Raw genomic sequence first — 12,483 nt, forward strand, 5'->3', positions numbered from 1 at the left:
CGAAGGCTACCGAACTCGGGTGGCGGGAGAGACGGATGCTGCCCTAGGCCCTGTGCCTTGCTCGGTACGGTGAGGCGTCCCTTCCCTCGCCCGCGCCTTTTCTTTTTATTTTTATACAATATGCCTTGAAGTCTTTTTATTTGGGTCTCTTTTTTGCTGGTGCTCTTCGGACTCCTTGGATCTGGATGCCTTCCTTCTCCAGCTCTGGGAATTTATTAGCAATGATGTCTTTCACTGTGTTTTTTTCATTGGGGTTACTTCCCTGTGCTTCTGGTACTCCAACGATTCTTATGTTGTTCCTCTTGAAGTCATCTCCAAGAACTCTGATTTGATATATAGCCATTTTGAGGTCTTTTGCCATTATTTGTTGCTGTCTGTAAGCTTTCTGCAGATCATCCTAAAGCTCATTGAGTCTGTCTTTGGCTATAGCCATTCTGCTATTGAGGGCACCTACTGAGATTTTTAATTCCTTTATTTGTGTGACTTCTGATTGTAGCTTTGAAATTTCTGCTCTCATTTTTTCCCGCATTTTTTTGGTGGACCAATGCTTCATTTATATCCTCCCTTAATTTATTGGATGTCTGTTCCATGGTTGCTTGGAGTACATCGACTGTCCTCAAGATTTCCTCTCTGAATTCTTTATCTGAGAGGTCGTATATGTGAGTAGCCCCTGTTGAGGTTTCTGAAATCTTTTCTTCTTCCTCTCTTCGTGGAGGGTATTTTCGCTGTTTCTTCATATTGTTATGGAAGTATAGAGTTGGAACCTTGTAGTTTTTTATTCCTATTCCCTCTTGCTGTGGGAGGAGGGGAGCTCTGGTTGTGCTATTGCTGATGACAGCCTTGTTCCTGTTCTAGAGTTCTTCCTTACTCTTAGGTACTATTTCTGATTGATGTGGGGCCTCTAGTGAAGATTTAAGGCTATGTTTTCTTCATAAAGGTTTTGCAGAGCTTCTATTATTCACTGATAGTTTTTGTGAGGTTAGAATAAGCTATTGGCATAGAGTGATTGAGATAGCTAGGGTGATTTTCAAAGAAACAGACTATACCTATTATGCTAATGCGGCCAAGTTAGCGGCTGGCCATAGCTTGGCCTTTTGAGACTATGCCCCCTGAGATACAGGGCACACCCCCAGTGTCCTCTTGGGAGTACCTGGAGACAGGGGCGATATTAGGGAGCCAGGCATGGAGGTGCAGTGACACAAGGCAGGGCTGGGTGGATACTGGACGAGCCAGGCCTGACAGGCCACGTGGGAACCGGCTGGGGCCGGGGGGGTGGGGCTTGGGATGGTCTGATTACCTGGAGACAGGGGAGATATTAGGAAGCCAGGCGGGGAGGCACCATGACAGGAGCCAGGGCTCAAAGTATATCTTTAATTCTGGCCAGTAAGCAGGAAATATAGGAATAATTATTAATGAATAATTCTGTTCTCCCCATCTCAACTTTTATTTGGTTGAAAATATATTAAAAAAATAGTGTTCTAATAGGCATTGTAAATTATACTCAGGGAGATTCTTCCTTCTCTAAGTTACTCTGGATTTGGTGTGAGCATTTATTATATCTCTATATTAAATTTTATGGCACTTTATTCTAATTCATTGTCAAACTCAAAATGTATGTGCTACCGCTTCTTGGCCTTTTGACTAAGTTCAAGTGTAGTATCTATTCTTATCAGTTTAACATCTGATACATCCTCTATCCAAGGACGATATGTTAAGTGGATTTTTGGAGCTAGGATTTGGAATAGGAGGTTGCTCTCTCCACTCCATGTATTGACCTGGTATTGCAGTACCTCCAGGAAAGGTGCACCTCTCTAAAAAAGAAAAAAAAATATATATGTATGTGCTGAATAGTATGCCATATACAGACAGATTTGGAAAAACTTACTTTACAGGCAGCCCTCCTATAGAATTCTTTACTTTTTTTACTTTTTAAATTTTTTAACTTAATTTTAAAAATTTTTAATTTTTTTGAAATTAGTGAATCACTGTGAGTTGCAGTTACAGACTTACAAACTTTCATGCTTGTGTTTCAGTCATAAAATGCTCAAGTACCCATCCCTCCACCAGTGCCCATTCTCCACCACTGATGATCACAATATCCCTCCCACACCCCTGCACCTCCCCCCTACCTCACTCTGCCTCTGTGGCAGGGCATCCCCTTTGTTCTCTCTCTCCTTTTGGGTGTTGTGGTTTGCAATAGAGGTATTGAGTGGCCATCATGTTCAATCTATAGTCTACTTTCAGCACACATCTCCCATCCTGAGCGGGTCCTTCAACCACACTTAACTTGGTGTTCCTTCTAAACCATTGCCTCTGCCTGATTTTGTGGTACCATACTGGGAAAAAATGCCATTTTTTTTAGGGACAGTGAGTCTGTTGGTCCTTGTCCCTTCATGATCACTGTTGAGAATGAGTTTTCAAATAGTGGAGGAATATTCAAATCCAATTCTACATTACAGATTTGTGACCTTCCTCTGTAAAAACTGCTGATCATACAAACGAAGGGCCTGTGGGTCTGGAGCAATAGCACAGCGGGTAGGGCATTTGACTTGCACGTGGCGGACCCAGGTTCAATTCCCAGCATCCCATATGGTCCCCTAGCACCGCCCGGAGTAATTCCTGAGTGCAAAGCCAGGAGTAATCCCTGTGTATCGCCGGGTGTGACCCAAGAAAAAAGAAAAAAATTGAAGGGCCTGTATTTGAAATTTCCTATATTTAAATAATATTCAAGGCTGTATTTTATTAGCTTATTCTATTTTGTTGTATTCTGAGTGAAACGAAGGTTTAGACTTTTCAAATCGGACTAAATACCTTGCAGACAAACGAATATTTCAAAGAGATGTCCTCTAATTTTCAAACACACTCATGTAAAAATCGTTATATCGCTCTCAAAAGAGATTGCTTTTTAAAAAAATTTCCTATTCCATGCATAATTTAATTTCCATGATAGTAAATTTAGAGGAATGGTGATAACTTCAAACAAATACTTAAATGTGTAAATTTATCACATGGCATAAATCATTTCTTACCAAAAAGATAACAAGGAATCTGCAGGCCTGTAGAATTAAATTCCTCTCAAATTATTTACTGGCACATATTCTGATATGTATATTAGTATCCTAATGTATATTAGAATCCTAAATTTCTCAATATTGGATAATTATTAGGAAAATAAACTAAAATACAGACTATCACTTTGTTTTTATCTAAGAGAAGATTATATAAAACTTGTTGGTTTATAGTAGGAATACTTTTTTCCCATCAAAATAGATTATATCTGTTAAACCCAAATAAAACAATTGTACTTTGTAAGGAGTATATTTACTAGATTTACTTTGTAAAGAGAGATTTGGAGAGCCTAGTTTTAGATGATAGTATTAGGTACTAAAACATTATCAATGCAATACCTGCCCTTCTATTTGAGGTTTGCTTTGGGATAAAGAAGGAATCTGAAGAATCTGCACATACTCCTTCCCTTTGAAATCTGAATATTTTGAGAAAATTCAATGGCCCACTACATGAGAGCGCCATGTCAGGAGAGAAGTCTATTGTGGAAAGGGCTTTGGGCCTCTTACCTCTTAGGAGACCTTGTGTGTGTGCAGTGAGAGATGCTCAAGTTCTCCTGCCTGTTCATTCACAGACATAGAGGTTAAGAAGTAAGTGTGGAGGTGTGAATAAGAGGTTTCCTACCAGAATCAAACCTAACTCTGGAGCTCTTGCTCTCTGAATATGAAAATATAATTCATTTTCTCCTATATCTTAGGGGATAAATGTAGCATGCCAGTTATGTTTAAAGTACATTTCCTTGTACTTTTGCAGTTGGTTTATATGTAGTAGTTTTATTTCTTAGCACATGTTATTAGTCTTCCAGGAGCAAGAACCATATTTTATGCATGCTTTGGGTTTTTTTTTTGATAGCATAATTAATTGTGGTAATTTATGGTTCATTTACTCCTGATGTGTTTGTTGACTGATTTTTTTATGTCTCCATGTTCTCATGGTTTATGATGTGCTTTTATACACCTACAAAATGTTATTTAATCACTTCACAGAGAGGCAGTTGTACCAAATAAACTCTATTCCTAGAAACTCGAGAGACATTTGGGTTTTTTCCATAAGGTCTCGTAGCTAATGAGACAAAAACTCAAATGTAGGCTCAAAGAATCCAAGCCCTCTCCTAGTCTATCCACTAGCAGAACTGGCAGTTCAGCAGCCCTTAGATTCCGTTTTCTTTTGCCATCCCACTGGATGAGCCCCGTTCTGCAGCGGACCATACTCTCACCTTCCCTCTAGGTTACTTGTTGGCAGCGAAAGACTTGCTATCCTAAATTGTAAAGTGTGAGACATAAAGGTAATGTCTGTATAGAGACTGAAGGAAAAATTAATGAAGCACTGTGAGCTGAAGGGGATCCTGAAGGAATAAACAGTTACTGAAGCAAAGAAGTTATTATGGAAGTTTCCTCTATGAACCATGAAACGTCTTATAAAGGAAGAAATGTAAAGACATTACAAGTGATTCTTAAGCAAGTGTTTCTCAATAACTTCATCAAAATCCTGTGCTGCATATAGAACAAAAGAAGGAATCATGTAAATTCTATAATGTTTTATAAAATAGGTTAGGGTCTAGAAAGATAATACAGCAGGTATGGCACTTGCCTTGCACACAACCATCCAGGTTCAATCCCTAGCACCACATTCGATGTCCTGAGTGCCACCAGATGATCTCTGAAAACAGCTAGGTCAACTTCCTTAATAAAATTAAAAAATAAGATTTTCTTATATTTTCTTGGCTTATTATATATATTATTTTATTATCTATCGGGAAATATAGTTATGAAAATGTTTATGTTCACAGTATTCTACAAAGTTACTGCATTCCACCATGTGCCCATATTTTATTTTATTTTATTTTTTTTTTTAATTTAAATTTTATTGAATCACCATGTGGAGGGTTACAAAGTTCTCAGGATTATGTCAGTTATACAGTACTCAAACACCCTTCCCTTCACCCGTGCCCATATTCCATCACCAACCACCCCATTATACCTCCCGCCCCCTCCCACCCCCCCAGTCCCCGCCCTTGTAAGTGATAAGTTTCACTTCGTTTACGCTTTATCTTGGTTACAGTCCATGTTTCAACACATAATTCACTATTGTTGCTAGGGTTTCCCCCCCAAAAAGAGAAGACAGTCCCACTGTCAAGGAAGCATTTGATGGCTCTCCATTGCTGAGAATGTAGAGATATTAAGTCCCACTGTTTGTTACACAACTTTTCTATTTTTTCCCCCCTCGTCCCGCGCCACCGAGATCACGCCTGTTTAGTAATCACCACGCTGCCTGAAAAAGGGAAAACAAACCAAAAGAGATGGTTATTTCTCGTCATCAGCCGGCGTGGGGCTCTAGCTTAGTTGATAGTCTGGTAGAATGTCTGCAAGCAGTTTCTGGAACCAAAAGTAATACGCTGGTATCGGTCCCAGCTCAAGATTCCACCAGCGTCCCGCTGTTCCAAGTACATAATAATTTATTCCCTTGCATCCGATTCCCACGCCACCAGGTCCGTGTCAGCTTAATGGACATCATACTATGGTTAACGCCACGCCGCGTTTTTTCCCGAGAAAGAAGGATATTTCTTCTCAGCCGGCGTGGGGATATGGCTTAGTTCAGTCTATAGAGATGGCTACCACTTTGGTGGCCTTCAATATTTCAGCAAAAGACTTACTATTCTTGTTAGGATATCCCACCAAAGTCCGACCCGTTAAAGTCCAGGGAAAATTCTGCCTAAAATTCTATCGCTACAATCTTTTACCCTTTAACAAAAAACTTAGTACTATTGTTTGGAGTTTCCCCCCACGTTAAGCCCTGCCAAAAAGGAACATTTACACTACACGTTGCTGACAATCAAGAGATATTAGGTCGCGCGGCTGCTATCGCAGCCGCGCGGTTTTGGATTTCTATATGAAGTCCAAGGAAAATTCTTTTGGTAATTGCACAGGGCGGATCCGGGAGTCCCGCCCATCGGCTATCCCAGGCTTCCTGTAGAGTCTAAAACCCGGCTATAGCCTCGCTGCGTTCGAAAAGAAAGAGTTGAGAGAGAAATGAGCATACCCTGCCGGCAGCGCCTGGGCCAGAAGCTCCGAGCACACCGTTTGGAGGCATTTTGGGGGCGCCGCTCGTGTCCAAAGTGGTTCAGTTGCCTCCGGGGTCGATCTCGCGCGGGGCCGCCTGTGCCCATATTTTAGAAATTAAAAAAAACACAAGTCATTAAAACTTGTAAACTTGTCATTAAAATTAGCTAATTTTTTTTTTTTAGTTTATTAAATCACCGTGTGGAAGATTACAATGCTTTCGGGCTTAGGTCTCAGTTATACAATGCTGAAACAACCATCCCTTCACCAGTGCCCATATACCACCACAAAAAAAAAAAACCCACACAGTACACCTCCCATCCCGCCCCCCCACACCCCTACCTTGTAACTGATAAGTTTCATTTTACATTCTGTTTACTTTGGTTACATTCAATATTTCAACACAAACCTCACTATTGTTGTTAGGAGTACCCCACTAGATTCAGACCTACTGTGAAGACAAATAAGGTCGCGCGGTTTTGAATTTCTGTACTTTAACAAGAAGTCCAGGGAGATTTCTTCCAGATATTAGATAATTGCAGGATTGAAAACCCAATCTGTGGTCGTCTTAATATGGCGGCCACCGCGCCCTTCATCCCCGGAGAGAAAGAGGCGAGAGAGAGAAATACCTTTCCTCTCCTGGGCGGGCACGGGGCCGAGGCTTAGTTCTCAGGCTGGAGACTTTCTGCGAGGAGTTGCTCACACCGAAAGAGGTTTTGCTGGGTCTGGATTCACGCTTGTACAGCTGCGGAGAGGCCGCACATGTGTGCGGCCCCCGGGATCACATCTCGGCGGTGGGAGGGGCCGGTGCCTCCCACCTTCCCAAGAGCACCCTCGTGTCCTTTTGCTGCAGTTTTTGTCGTAAATCCCATCTGTGGTCGTCTTAATATGGCGGCCACCGCGCCCTTCATCCCCGGAGAGAAAGAGGCGAGAGAGAGAAATACCTTTCCTCTCCTGGAAAATTAGCTAATTTTTAATACAGAGCAATTAAGTTTCAAAGAAAATCTCCAAGAACCCACAAAATCTGCCAAGTAGGGGTAATGGAAGAAATCAGGCAGTATTCACAACTTAGAAAGGAGACCCTGTGACCTCACTGATCACAATAACTTTGAGGTCTGTTATTTTTGCACTCCTGTTTTGGTTCCCCAAAATAATGCAAAAGTACAATGATCCTCATGCTCAGAATTGAATGGCCAAGTAAAGAAATTAAGGCCAAAGTCAAATGCAATAGTATGAGGATAGGTTCAGAGTACTTGGCATCATATTTATGAGAATTAAAGGTTAGGATATTCATTTGGCTATTCCAATTCTCTAATTTTCCTGACATAACCCCACTCTTCATGCTTTCAAAAGAATAAAGTTCAAGCTTAGTAAAGAGAATAGCCCTTTACCTTTACAGATCTTGAAAAAGGATTACTGTTCTGATTCAGAGTGAGAGTTTTTAATCATCGCATAAAATTATTTCATTTACATCAAAAGTTCATTGCTCTCTCCTCATCATCCTTCTATAATTTCTATGGTATTTTCCAAGACTTGATAAAAATAATCTATAAGCTCTTTAATGAGTCTTTGGATAAAACATTCAAAATAGGTTTTGAATGTTTTCTTTTTTCCTGCATTCTGGTGTGTCCCTAGCAGTTTGCTATAGCACATGTCTAAGAACTGGGCCACACCAAGCCCCAGAACAAAGGGTTTTGATACCATTTTGTGGTCCTTTTGAGACTTCACAAAGCAGTGACAGAAAGTTAGCTCTCCACCATAATCACTGATTATGTTTCAATGATTACCACAGGAGGCTTCATGCTTCCTGGAATCTCAAGAAAAAAACCAAAGCAAAGGTTTACTCAGTTCTATTATGATGCTCTCAGCAGACTCTGGGGTATTGGGGCTTATGAGTCCAGTTTCAGTCCAGTAACGGGTTGCTGAATTTTGGCCAGTTCAATTCTTCAGTGGCATTCAACAACTACAAACCTTCAAGCAAAATACCTAGACAGGAAATTACTTAAGGCAAGAAAAGCAGTCTTGCTCAACATTTGGTTGTCTTGTTTCTATGACTGTGGTTGGTGATTTCCATATATGTGTCAGGATAAGGTACTGGGAAACTCAAGTATTATATAGGTGAGGACTGCGTGTACCAGGAAAATAGATAGTGAAGTAGAAACTACAAGAAGGGAGTGATAGCAGCTGGAAACAAAGTAGGGTTAGGCACAGTAAGAAATGTCTGTACTCTCTCTAGTCCATTGAAATGATCTGTTCCAGTAAGGTTCCAAACCCCGCTGCCTTTCCCTAGCCAGTCAGCCACCTCCCCCTTCATGCTCAACTGTATGCTAGGTTTTGGATCTTACCATAGGATCCATATGTTGAATTGTGTACACTGAGAACAGTGTGTTGGTGTTACTGAGAAAAGTTATGCTTTTATGATTTGATCATGGAATGCCACCTCTGCATATCAAAAGTTGGAGTCATGATTTTTGGCAATTTGATGCTTTAACTGTGGTAGAGGGTTCAAAAAGACTTTCTGCATACTTCATAGCATTCAACCCAACATCTCCTGTTCAGGCCAACAGGCAGTTTCTTGCATCAAAGTAATTTGTTATTTAATTTTTGTTCATAAACATGACCTATTTATTTTTGTTTGGGGCCACATCCAGTGATCATCAGAGCCTGCTCCTGCCTCAGTGCTTGGTGGTTGCTCTCAGGAGCTCCCAGGAAAACCACGCAGTGCTAATTGTGGAGAGCCTCCACGGGACCATGCTTCGTGAACACCTGTTTCTTGTTGGTTGCACCATGCTTCGTGGACAACACCTGATGGGGAATCAGGATGTCTTGTCATGCCCACAAGTTGTGGCTAGTTTATCAGCTGCAGACACTTGGGGGAAAACAAGCAGGGAGAAGTATATTAGGGGGGAAGCTGCCTAGCTAGGTGGTTCCCTGAGTTCCCCTTAGGTTCTCCCTCGTTCCTCCACCTCGTTCCCGTTCCCCTTCTTCCCGTTTCATGGAAAGTCCCTGAATAAATCGCGGCAAGAAGGATCTCCGAGTTGCGTGTTTCTTCGCTGGTTGAAGTGGCGCACGACAACTAATGATAGAATCTGGGGCTCCAGCATGCATGCGTGTTCTCAACACAACGCTAGTTCTTTGGCATCCTCTGTATGATTTTAAACAGTTTATAGACCACACTCCAAAAACAAGGAGCTGCCAAGGATCACGGAATTAATTTTTTTTGAGAAAGAGGGCTCTTAATTTGTTTGTTGAAATAATTTTTATGTTATTTCAAAGTTAAAGTCTATTTTGAAACTCATTTCAAAGTTGTTGGAATGATATTATTAAGTGGAATATGTTGTTTTTATCTGTGCAGGAAATTAGATAGACTTAATTGTCAAGATATGAGGGAAACTAAGGGAGCTCCTTAGCTGAGCTCCCCTTACCCCCACCAGGTTCTCTGAATGCATAGCTGTATAAACAGAAATTCCCGCTGCAAAAACAATCCGGAACCTATCTGGTCACCTCCTACATACTGGACCAAAGGGGAAAATACACAATAAGATGGGTAGCAAAAGCTGAAAAGATGGTTAAAAACTTCCCCCTCAAACACAAACATTGGCACAGTTCTATGTATTTGAAAAGAAATATTCCTCAGCTTCTCCCTGAGAAACAGACTTTGAGACCTGGATTGAGTGACCCAACATTTAAGATATCCTCTAAAAGGATGTCTCCAATATAAGGAATTCTGAAGTCAGTGGGCTTGTGTTTTACAAGACCCACAAAACTATAGCAAATAAAGGAGCAATTAGAACACAAGACACTACCCACAACTACTGCCTCTACTTCCTTGAGTTGAGTGTAGAAGAAACTGAGAGCACACACACACACACACACATACACATACACACACACCCCACAAAGCACAATATCCCAGTCTCCAGAAAGGAGTTATGGGCAATCTGCAGAGTGCGAAGTTTCTATTTTCATAAACACTGCAGAACTAAAATGTTCAGTCCACCCGTAGACCTGATGAGTAGTGACTCTCTCCTCACTCATACAGTGAAATTTACTCATCAATATTTGAAACAAGCTAGTTAAATATCTGAATATTGAATTAAAGTGTGAATATTTGAGTACAATGGAATTTTTGAAGAATATTTTAAAAAAATAAACAATTTTTGTGGCTGCCACCTAAGAGATGCCCGAATATCTATGACATCCTCTAATGACCAATGGGCTATGTAGCCAGACATCCAACAGGACTGAAGCAACTAAGAGTCAGTTTTTAATGGATGCAGCAGTACTGTTCCCTCCCTGGCTATTCAACCAGGCCTGTGTGGAAGAAACAGGTAAAAAATGCCCATCTAATGGCTTTACCCTAGAAAGAGTTTAAAGACACACATTCTGAGCCTTGGAAATTCCTGCTTTTGCCACTCCTATTCAATAAAGTACTGGGAGTCCTGGCCATAGCAATTAGACAAGAAAAAGATATTAAGGAAATACAGATAGGAAAGGAAAAGGTCAAGTCATCACTATTTGCAGACGATATGATACTATACTTAGAAAACCCTAAAGACTCTACAAAAAAGCTCCTAGAAACAATTGGTCAATATAGAAAAGTGGCAGGCTACAAAATCAACACCCAAAATTCCATGGCTTTCTTAAATACAAATAATGAAAAAGAAGAGACATTATAAAAACTATCCCATTAACAATAATACCTCAAAAAATCAAGTACCTTGGAATCAGCTTAAAAAAAGAGATGAAGGACTGAAATAAGGAAAATTACAAAACAGTACTTCAAGGAATAAAAGAGAACACTTGGAGAAGCAGACACAATCCCTGCTCATGGATAGGGAGAATTAACATCAAAATGGCAATAATGCCCAAAGCAATATACAAATTTAATGCTGTCTCTATCAGGATACTCATGACATTTTTCAAAGAAATAGACAAAACACTCCTGAAATTCATATGGAACAATAAACCCCCACAAATAGCTAAAGTAATCCTTAGGAAAAGGAAGATGGGTGGCATCACCTTCTCCAATTTCAAACTCTATTACAAAGCAGTAGTAATTAAAAGAGCAAGGTATTGAGCTAGAAACAGAACTGCAGACCAATGGAACAGAGTTGAATATCCTGTCACAGACCCCCAAATAGATGGAACCTTAATCTTTAACAAAAGAGCAAGAAATGTGAAGTGGAACAAGGAAAGCCTCTTCAACAAGTGGTGCTGGGAAAACTGGATAGCTACCTGCAAAAAAATGAACTCTGACTTCTGTCTAATGCCAGGCACAAATGTCAGATCAAAGTGGATTAAAGACCTCAATATCAGACATGAATCTATAAGGTACATAGAGGAAAATGTAGGCAGAACCTTCCATGACAATGAAGCAAAAAGCATCTTTAAGGATGAGACAGCACTGACCATGCAAGTGGAAGCAAACATAAACAAATGGGACTACATCAAACTAAGAAGCTTCTGCACTTCAAAAGAAACAGTGACCAAAATACAGAAAGAGCCCACAGAATGGGAAAGAATATTTCCCCAATACCCATTTGATAAGGGATTAATTTCCAGGATATAGAAGACACTAGTAGAACTGCATAAGAAAAAACCTCCAATCCCATTAAAAATGGGGAGAAGAAATGAACAGAAGTTTTCTCAAAAAAGAAATACAAATGGCTGAAAGGCACATGATAAAATGCTCCACATCGCTACTCATCAGGGAGATGCAAATCAAAACAACAATGAGATAGATACCATCTCACACCACAGAGACTGGCACACATTCAAAAGAACAAAGGCAACCAATGCTGGCATGGATGTGGGGGAAAAGGTATGCTCTTTCACTGTTTGTGGGAATGTTGTTGGTCCAGCCTTTCTGGAAAGAAATATGGACAGTCTTTCAAAAACTAGAAATCGAGCTTCCATATGATATATCCCGAGGATGCAAAAGAGCGCAATAGAAATGACACCTGTACCTATATGTTCATTGCAGCACTATTCACAATAGCCAAAATCTGGAAATAACCCAGGTGCCCTAGAACAGATGACTGGTTAAAGAAACTTTGGTACATCCACCCAATGGGATGTACTCTGCAGCTGTTTGGAGTGATGAAGTCATGAATTTGCTTGTAAATGGATAGACATGGAGATATCATGCTAATTGAAAAGTCTCAGAAAGAGAGGGACATAGAAGGATTGCACTCATTTGTGTTGTATAGAATAATATCACATGAGGTTGGCACCCAAAGACAGAAGATACAAGGGCCAGGAGGATAGCCCCATAGCTAGAAGACTGCTTCATGAGAGAAGAGGAGAAGGCAGCTGGAATAGAGAAGAGATCACTAAGAAAGTGGTGGCTGGAGGA

At 40.5% G+C, this 12,483-nt stretch overlaps 1 non-coding gene across 1 annotated transcript; it reads left to right on the plus strand.

Annotated features, from left to right (window-relative positions):
• Window positions 1–1,621: 1,621 nt before the first annotated feature.
• On the plus strand, window positions 1,622–1,812 carry LOC129400282 (U2 spliceosomal RNA). The gene has a single exon (XR_008627583.1). It is a non-coding gene; the product is annotated as a U2 spliceosomal RNA (small nuclear RNA).
• The last annotated feature ends 10,671 nt before the right edge of the window (window positions 1,813–12,483 follow it).

Source organism: Sorex araneus, chromosome X, assembly GCF_027595985.1.
Source record: "Sorex araneus isolate mSorAra2 chromosome X, mSorAra2.pri, whole genome shotgun sequence".
NCBI lineage: Eukaryota > Metazoa > Chordata > Mammalia > Eulipotyphla > Soricidae > Sorex > Sorex araneus.